The sequence below is a fragment of the Choloepus didactylus genome, chromosome 7 (genome assembly GCF_015220235.1).
Source record: "Choloepus didactylus isolate mChoDid1 chromosome 7, mChoDid1.pri, whole genome shotgun sequence".
Classification (NCBI taxonomy): domain Eukaryota; kingdom Metazoa; phylum Chordata; class Mammalia; order Pilosa; family Megalonychidae; genus Choloepus; species Choloepus didactylus.
In genome coordinates this window covers 125,060,338-125,071,133 of record NC_051313.1, presented here as the reverse complement: position 1 = coordinate 125,071,133, position 10,796 = coordinate 125,060,338, and positions in this window count along the sequence as shown.

Here is a 10,796-nt window from a genome sequence, read left to right as displayed (position 1 = left end):
TCACAGCCCATAATAACCGCAGCCTTAGCTATTAAATCTCAAAGAGAACAGAAAAGTCTTGACAGCAATAGAGGAAGGTGGCACTTAGAGCCAAGAACAGGGCTTCTGTGGGAAGAACTCTAACAAACAGGGGTAGGTTGGAGGTAGCTCCTGAGCACTTGAGGCAATTCTGCTACCAGGAGGTACCTGGACCTCATGAGGCTCTGAGCCAGTTCTGGGAACTTTGCCATCAGCGGCTGACGCCAGAGACCCACATCAAAGAGCAGATCTTGGAGATGCTGGTGCTGGAGCTCTAGGCCCAGATGTTAGAGCATCAGCCAGAGAATAAAAAGGAGGCAGCAATCATGTTGGAGGGTTTGGAGATAGAGTTTAATGAACCAGGTCAGCAAGTGTGATTAAAAGAGGGAAGGTTAAGGAATGAACATCCTAGCCAGAAAAAGAAGCCTTCATACAACCATGGGAGCAAGATTCCAGAGGTTCAGTCTCCACTCAGCATGGCTGAACATACCAATCTCTGTGTTTTTCATACAACCATGGGAGCAAGATTCCAGAGGTTCAGTCTCCACTCAGCATGGCTGAACATACCAATCTCCATGTATTTCTCTCTTATCCTTTCTGGCTTGCTCCTTACTTCCCCTTGAGGGTGGAATAAGACTGTGTCAGGCCTCTTTCTCTATTCTATGTTCCTGAGAGCTGTTACCTAAGGTGTCTTTCTGCAATATTAATTCTGGTTCCTTCACAAGTTCACAAGTTCAATCATACTAATTTGTTTCCAGGTAGCAGCCAGTATATGTGGAATAGAAGCGTGCTCAGAATATCCTTGTCAAGCAGCACAGGAGCCACCAACCATTTCTTTCCAGCCCATGAAGAGACATCTCAAATGGGAACCTCCAGAATTTCAAGTCATTAATGAGTGAGGTGAGCATCAGAATCCATCTTGAGAGAAAGGGAGTAGTACAAAGTTCTGCTGGCTACTGAGGGCTAAACAGCATCAGGAAAACCTCAGAAATAAAAAAAAAAAATTCTGAGCCAAACTGAAGATTCATCCTCTCAAATATTACATTCCAGCTTGGGTAGCACAACAAAGGACATCATACAGAATGACATAATTCCCCCCTCACTTTTGTCAGCCTCAGATGGAAGTTGTACACAAGTTTTTCTAACTTCACTTAAAAACCTATTCTAGGGGGTGGGACAAGATGGCAGCATAGAGAGGAGTGGAATTTAGTTAGTCCCCTAGAACAACTAATAAACAACCAGGAACAACTAGTAAATAATCTGGAACAACTGCTGGGGGACAACCATGACTGTCCACACATTGTACACCAACCTGGATTGGGTGGGATGGCTAAGATTGCAGCATGACATCTGTAAGTAAAAACTGTGGAACTGCACTGAGAGTCCCCTCCCCCCATGGCAGGCTGAGCTGCAAGCCCTCACTGTAGGAGAAACCAGCATTCCCAGAGCCAGTGAATATAGCTCACCTGAGCTCCAGCTGGGGTTTTAATTAACAAATGTGGACTGCTGAATACAAGCTACAAACATAAACAAAATCCCTAACAAGCAGAGGCTTTTAGAGACAACAACTTAAAGAGCCAGAAAGGCTCTCTCTGACTGACAGGCAAATCAGCCTGAGTGGTTTAGTGGAGAGAGCCTCAGCCATTTTCAGCTCACAGCACTCTGACTCAGACGGGGTGGAGATAACAGAAGCACTAATTCAAATGCAGAAGATAACTCCCTAGGGGGTGTATCTTCCCTAAGAGGAAGGAGGTGGGGCCCAGCTCTAGGATGAGCCTTCCCTTCAGAAATCAGACCCCAGACCCCAGGGGAAAACAGCTAAAACAGAAACTAAAGCAGCTACACCTCCTTACACCAGTATGGAGCAAAAGATTGACAGGTGCCACCTGCTGGGCAGGTTAGGAAAAGCACAGCAGCTAGAAGCCTCAAGGAAAGCCTGCCATTCTTCTAAGATACACCCTGAATATAACCCCATTCTGAGACCTGAACCCATTCTGGTCCAGGAAACTCTGATTGGGGTAACCAAGGAAACCAGATGCCTAAACAAGAGAAAACTACAAATTACAATAGGAAAAACAAAGATATGACCCAGTCAAAGGAACAAACTTACACCTCAATTAAGATACAGTTGAGATATTGTTTCACTTTAATGAAATAATCAATTAAAGATTTTCAAAAAATATGCTAAATCAAATCAAAAACTAAATCAATGAGTTCAGGGAAGATATGGCAAAAGAGATGAAGGATATAAAGAAAACACTTGGTGAACATAAGGTAGAAATCGAAAGTTTGAAAAAACTACTGACAGAATCTATGGAAATGAATGGCATAACACAAGAGATGAAAAACACAATGGATACATACAACAGGAGAATTCAGGATGCAGAAGAAAACATTCAGGAACTGGAGAACAAGACACCTGAAATCCCACACACAAAAGAACAGATAGGGAAAAGAATGGAAAAATATGAGCAACAGCTCAGGGAACTGAATGACAACATGAAGCACATGAATGTATGTGTCATGGGTGTCCCAGAAGGAGAAGGAAAAAGGGGCAGAAGCAATAATAGAGGAAATAATCAATGACAATTTCCCATCTTTTATGAAAGACATAAAATTACAGATCCAAGAAGTGCAGTGTACCCCAAACAGAATAGATCTGAATAGACGTACACCAAGACACTTAATAATCAGATTATCAAACGTCAAAGATAGAGAATCCTGAAAGCAGCAAGAGAAAAGCGATCTAGCACATACAAAGGAAGCTTAATAAGACTATGTGCGGATTTCTCAGCAGAAACCACGGAGGCAAAAAGGAACTGGTGTGATATATTTAAGATTCTGAAAGAGAAAAACTGCCAACCAAGAATCATGTATCTGGCAAAACTGTCCTTCAAATATGAGGGAGAGTTTAAAATATTCTCTGACAGACATTGGCAGAGTTTGTGAACAACATATCTGCTATACAGGAAATATTAAAGGGAGCACTACAGACAGAAAGGAAAAGACAGGAGTGAGAGGCTTGGAAAACAGTTTTGGGGGATGGTAGCACAACAAGGTAAGTACACTGAACAAAGATGACTGTGAGTATGGTGGAAAGAGAAAGGTTAAGAGCATGTGGGACACCAGAAGGAAAGAGGAAAGATAAAGACTGGGATGGTATAACTCAATGAAACCTAGAGTGCTCAACAATTGTGATAAAACATACAAATATGCTTTTACATGACGGAGAACAAATCAATGTCAACCTTGCAAGGTGTTAAAAATGGGGTGGTATTGGCGAAAAAAGTACAATCAATGCAAACTAGAAACTATAGTCAACAGAAATGTGGTACTCTGCTTCCTTTAATGTAACAAAGGTGTGCCAGTTTGAATATACTGTGTCCCCCAAACGCCATTATCTTTGATGTCATCTTGTGTGGGCAGACGTTATCAGTGTTGATTAGATTGTAATTCTTTGAGTGTTTCTGTGGAGATGTGCCCCACCCAACTGTGGGTGATGACTCTAATTGGATAATTTCCATGGAGTGTTGGCCCTCCCATTGGGTGGGCCTTGATCAGTGGAGCCATGTAAATGAGCTGATGGGCAGAGGGAACTCAGTGCAGCTGCAGCTGTGAGTGACGTTTTGAAGAGGAGCTACAGCCAAGAGGGACACTTTGAAGAAAGCACAGGAGCTGCAAATGAGAGACAGTTTGAAACAGCTGTTGAAAGCAGACTCTTGCTCCGGAGAAGCTGAGAGAGGACCAATATCCCAAGTGCAACTAGGAGTGACATTTCTGAGGAACTGCAGCCTAGAGAGGAACGTCCTAAGGGAAAGCCATTTTGAAACCAGAACTTTGGAGCAGACGCCAGCCACGTGCCTTCCCAGTTAACAGAGGTTTTCCGGACACCATTGGCCATCCTCCAGTGAAGGTACCCGATTGCTGATGTGTTACTTTGGACACTTTATGGCCTTAAGACTGTAACTGTGTAACCAAATAAATTCCCTTTTATAAAAGCCAATCCACCTCTGGTGTTTTGCATTTCCGGCAGCATTAGCAAACTAGAACAAAAGGCACTATACCAAAGCTAAATGCCTATAAGAGGGGGACATAAGGGAAAGATATGGGACTCTTGGCACTGGTGATGTTGTCTGACTCTATTCTACTTTAGTTTAATTCTATCTTTCCTTTTGTTGCTTTCTGGCTGTCATTTTTTGGTTCTTTTCTTTCTTTTTCTTTTTCTTTTTTCTCTCTAGCTTCTTTGACTCTTCCTCCTTCTTTGTGGAAGAAATGGAGATGTCCTTATATAGATAGTGGTGACGGTGGTGAATGCATAAATATGCAATTATACAGGAAACCACTGATTGTTTACTTAGGACAGAATGTTTGGTGGGTGAACAAAACCGTCTTAAAAAAAGAACGGGTTGATGAAGAAACCCTGAGGGCACTATATTGAGTGAAATAAGTCAGACACATAAGGACAAATATTGTATGGTCTCACTGATATGAACTAATTATAATATGTAAACTCATAGGCATGAAATATAAGCTACCAGGATATAGAAAGAGGCTAAAGAATGGGGAGCAGTTGCTTATTATGAGCAGAATGTTTAACCAGATTGAACTTAAGTGTTTGGAAATGGACAGAGGTGATGGTAGCATGTTACTGTGAGAATAACTAACAGTGCTGAATGGTGTCTGAATGTGGTGGAAAGGAGAAGCTTAAAGCCACGCACATCACCAGAAGGAAAGTTAGAGGTTAAAATACAGGAATGCATAAAACAGTGAATCTTGTGCTGGAGAATGTCTGTGATTAACTGTACAAATATTAGAAATCTCTTCATGAACTAGAACAAATGTATGACATTATAACTAGAAGTTAATAATAGAGGGGTATATAGGGGGAAATATATAACTATTGCAAACTGTGTACTACAGTTAGTAGTATTTTAACATTCTTTCCTCAGCAGTAACAAATGTACTCTACCAATACTATGAGTTAATAATGGAGAGGGGGTGGTTAGGGGTATGGGAGGATTCAAAGTTTCTTCTTTGTCTTTATATCTTTTCTGGAGTAATGAAAATGTTCTAAAATTTGGAAAAAAAAGTAATTGTGGTGATGGATGCACAGCTGTATGATGGTACCTTGGGCAACTGATTGTGCACTTTGGATCTCTGAATGATTGTATGGTATGTGAACAATCTCAATAAAAAAAAAACTATTCTAGCTCTCTCTCATAAAATAAAATTTATCTTTACTTGAACCTACATATATTGGAACTATCACATACAGTATATTTTTTAAACTGCATTTTGAAAAGTTGCAATACAGAAAAGAAAGTCTTAAGAAATATGAGTAAAAAGAAAGCAGGCTGAAATAGAAGATACAGTGAGAAGGTCTACCATATTTCTAATTAGAGTTATAGAAGAAAAGAGAGATCGCATCATACATTCAAATGAAATACAAATGGATGGAATATTTATGAAGAAAGGGAAGGATGGAGGGAAGAAACTCCCTCAGACACACTAACAGAAAACACAGGGCTTAAAGGGCTGTTTTTTTATAATTTTGGAATGGGAAAGGCCTTTCCAATTATGACAATCTAGAAGCCATTAAAGGAAAACCTGACATAGAAATTAAAAACTTCTGAATGGTAAAATAAAAGCAAAGTTAAAAGAATAACAAACTGAGAAAAAATATTTACAACACACCATAAAGATATTATCCAACCACTGTAATTTACAAAGAACTACAAATTCATAATAGAAAGACCAACTACCTGTTTAAAAGTGGTCAAGGGATATTAAAAAGATAGGATTCAGGAAAAGAAAAACAAAAGGTTCTCACAATAAGAGAAATTTAATTTGAAAAACACTGAGAAACTATTTTTCATCCATCATACTGGCAAAAATACAAGTTTAATGAATCAGCTGTGAGGTGACAGGCACTCAGACATTGCAGATGAGAATAGAAATCTGTTCAACTCCCTTGGAGAGCAATTTGTATCTTTTAAAATTACAAATATATAAACTTTAACATAACAATTCCACTTAAAGGAATTTATTCTAAAAATATACTTGCATATGAGTGAAGTATAGAAATGAACTCACTGAAACATTATGAGCAACAGCAAAAAGACTGGAAACAACTTAAATGTCCCTCAGTGGAGAACTAGCTAAATATATTGTGGCACTTTCATATAAGAAAATACTCTACAGCTGTGAAAAAGAATGGCATGTTCTTTATTGACTGGAAAATATCTCCAAAATATATTAATTCAACAAAACAAGCTGCAGAAAAATATGTAGAATATGCTACAATTTGTGAAAAAAAGAAGAGGGGAAAAATAATATATTTGAATTAATATGGATTAAAATTCTCTGGAAGTATAAATAAGAAACTAATAATAGTAGTTATCTATTGGAATGGACAGAAAATTGCAGAAGGGAAACAGAAGTAGGAAGAAGACTTTTCATTCTTACCTTTTAAAATTGTTTAATGTTTGAACAATTATATTTAACATTAAAAACAAATAGAAACATAAAATTATTTCAAGTAAAAATGTTGGTATCTTGAAATGAATTCAGCCTTAAAGAAAACATATTTTTCCAAGCCTCTATATTCATATGCTCATGATTATTAACTTTCAGATAAAAAATAATAAAATAGAATTTTAAATGCATGCTCTACAACAAAACCATATGTTAAAAAAGATTCCTACTTTATTCTTTTCACTTCAACCCAAAGTTTCTGTCTCAAACATGACTTCTTAGAGACCCAAGTTTTGTTTCCGGAAACTTAAAAAATGTCTTAAAATAATATAGCTCATCTTTTCCACCTAAGGGTCTCCTGAATTAAACATAAACCCCTTAATCTAATTTCAATCTGGTCACAACCACTTCTTCAATATAACATCACCTCCACTCCCTAACAAAAGTGATCTGCTTTGCCACAGTCCATCTACATTTGCCTCCTTAACATCTAAGTCTTATTTATTTATTCCCCTTTTTCGGTTCTCTGTGAGTCCCATAAATCAGCAAAGTGCATGGGTGACATAAAGAGCCACAGCGGAAAATTCTTTATAAAGTTGGAGCCCAAGGAAGTGACATCAGCTCCCTACCTGCATTCCAACATTCTTCAAGAAACCTTTTGTGGTATTTGCTACCGTACTCTTGAAGTGCTTAGTCAATCTCTGTATCATTCACCCAGAAATTAAAATTAATTATGACCAAATGAATTGCCACTTGGTATAATATATGACAAAAATGAAAAGACTTAGTCCACAACCTCATTAAGCTTACTGCCTAGAACAAGGTCAGGGGGATTCTTGCCTAGAGGTAAGAACTCAAGTTTTTAGTGATTTTTATTGTAATCCTTATGAAAATTTCAAAGTATTTATTAAATGCTGTATATGTACTTAAAAGTAGTATGTTCTAATTCATCACAATCCTGTGACATAAGTATCAGTAAATATATCCAATTTGTAGAAGAAATAGCTTTGATAAGTTTAGCTAGTAATCTGAGAACTCAGGATTCCAAGTTTGACCAACTCCATACCCCTAAGCACTATTTACTACCCAAGCGGACTGTAGGCTGTTTAAGTCAAGAACCATCCTCTCTATTCCTGGCATATTCACCAATATTGAGCAGCTGATGAGGACCTGCTAGGCAGTCTTGAAATTCCCTTGGATTCATTAAAGAGCCTTGTAGCAGTTTCATTTTAAAAGGTCAGCATGCATCATACTGTATCACACAGTAATGATACTGTATGCTATATACGGTATCATACAGTAATGTATCATACATTATATCCTTTATAATGATACAGTAATGTATGATACAATAGTAGTGTATCATACATTACATCATCTTAAAGTGAGCAGTGGTATTCTCTGGCTATAGGGTGCTCTAGTCTGGCTGAACTGCAGGTATCCCAGGACAGGCCTGGGTCACTCATACATGGTATGCATCCTGACTGTCTGTTGGCTATGAGGACTTAGGCAGTTCACTTAAACTTTTGTATGTTACCAGGTTGTAGCAAATAAAGCACGCAGCACAGAGCTTATCATAGATTGTGCCTTAATTCTCATTTTCCTTCCTCTCCTTTTGGGTTGTTTATGATAGATCAAGGCTGCGTGCTTGCACTGACGGGACACATTCCGACCGAGTGACGCGTCAGCCTGGCAAATGGATTAATGTTGACGAAGGTCAGGATGGGTGATGCTAGCCAGGGATGCTGGCTGGCAGGGTGGGCGATGTGATTGGACTGGAATGAAGAAGCAGCACTCAGACTAGGTCCCCGCCAGCCACACAACGCCTCGGAGAAAGGAGGGATTCAGGAACGTGGCAGAGCCGATCCTCTTTTTAGGATGAGTCAGGTTATGAATCAAAACCTCTGTGAAAGGAATTCTAAATTGACCTTCGGGCCCTGGGTTACAAAATGGCTCCCAGCAAAGGAGGCGCACAAGACAGACACCCTGTGCTGACGCAATCAGACTTCAGGGATGCCCAGCTTTGAGAACAAGACTTACAGAAAACAGAACTAGAGAAAGAGGCTTAAATTCTGACCAATCAGTTTCGGACAAGTTTCTTTCCGCCTTGATGTTCCAATAAACCATTAGAACTCGCTTGACAACCACCATTACCATTTTTTTTTTAAACTATAAATTCCCAATGCCCACTCCTCCCCCCCCTCCCCGAACGCTTTGCAACATTTGGTTTTACCTGGTGTTGTCCAATTCGCGAATTGCTATACTGTGAATAAAACTCTTTTCTAACTATTTGCAGTAGCAATTCTTTTGACACTCCACATGCCTGGACGGTCCTTTTTCCACATACCGCCGAAGACACAACGCGACAGGGGACGCTAAACCGTGCCGACGCCTCTGGAGCTGCCGGAAGCGCAGGCGCCGGGTCTGTCAGGTTCGCGGACGCACTTCCGCCAGCGGCCGGGCCGTGGCGGGAAGGGGTTAGTTAGGGCCCGGAGGCTACCTCCTCAGGGCCTGGGTAAGCGGAGCACGCGGCCGGGTCTCCCAGGTTGGCCAGGCGCTGGTGGGTGGAGCCCGCTCCTTCTTCAGCCCCGCTTTGGAAGCGTTGGCCCCAGACGGGCAGGCGTCTGTGCCTTGACTCCGCTGGACGCACCCCTCGCCGGCTAGGGCCCACCTCCCGGCTAACGCCTCAAGACGTTGCGGAGACTCGGACTCCTGGGTTACAGTTGCTGACCCTGGTGGGTCTATGCTGGCCACCCGTTCTTCCGACGCGGCCGCCCTCCCTGGAAAACCTTTTGTGGGGTCTGTCAGTTCCTTATGACCTAAGGGACCCGGGCAGCCTGACCTTCCCGTATCTAGGGCTCATTGGTTGTTCACCGTTTAGATTCCAGTTCGGTTAATGTAGTCTGGCTGGTTAACTCACTGTTTTGTTTTATTCTTTAGAAGATCTAAACTAGTGGAAGGCAACTTGTAGAAGCAGCCCCATACCCTTTATCTTGAATGATTCCTAAAACAGCATTTCTTCAAGCCCAGATCGGAAGCTCCTACGGTCGCCTCTAGGGCCCAGGAAATGCGTTGTTTCCAGAAGACTCCAAGTGGGTAACAAATGCTAGGCGCAGAAGAGTCACCAGAGGGCCTCCTTGGCGTGGTCCTAGGTCCCGTGCACGGAAACCGGACACCGAAGAGTGCCCTTGAGCAAAGAAAGTGTGAGCTCCCAAGCCAGCACCGAGATGACCAGGTGCCAGCGATAACTGTAGTCCTTTACTGAGGTTTTACTCAGTGTCAGGCACCGAGCCCGATGCTTTCCGTAATCATTCTCAAAAAAATCCTATATAATGGCTGTAGTTTAGTTCATTGCCTTGTACCAATCCTATTTCCTGGTTTTGTAGTTGTGCTATGGTTATGTAAGGTGTCAACATTAGGAGAAGCTTGATGAGTGTATTGACTGTTTTTTACCTTATTTGGGAATTTTCTTTAAGTTTGAGATTATTTCAAAATAAAAGTTAAAAAACAAACCTCTAAGATGTTTTCACAGGTGGGGAAAAAGAAGTTGAGAGAGGTTAAGCCACCACACATGCAAAAGAATGTGACAAGATTCAAGCTCTTTTGGAATCCACAGTCCATGCTTAACCACTGCCCACCATATAGGCACTGCTTAGATGGAAGACTGAAACCATTCTTACTCATATTCACAGCTTACCTACAGGATTTTACCATTCAGCTGTCTTCACTAATATGACCTCACTATTCCACTGTTTTTATCAACTTGACTACTATTTCAGGAAATTCTTGCTGGAGAAGATACAACTTGCAAATAACTGTGTGTATTTCAAGAACTTCCCCTCATAAATTCCATTTAAGTGAATATCAAACTGTTCAACTTTTCAATGGATAGCAACCAGACTTTTTGAAACCCTCACCTCAAAACCTTTGCCTGGCTGTATCTATCAGTCCTTGACTATTATAACATGTCCTTTTTCTAATACAAATCCTGCTTTGAAAGAACTGCTTTAAATCTCCCAAACCTTATAAATATCCTGACTTTCCCTTCCTCCCTCAAGAGATGCTATTAAGGGTCTGTGAAGGTACTGCTCTCCATCATTGTTAAGAATAAGCTCCATTTTGCCATATCAACAGGTTGTTTTGGTGTTATTTTGGGGAAACAAACATCCAACAGTACTTTTGTTTTCAAGAATGCTGTTTCTTGATGAGCATTCTTTCTGCGACTTGGTACACTAGATTTGAATTGCTTTAAACTTTTATTTTTAAATTATATTTAATTTTTGGTCAAGCCTCCTTTTTCTTCC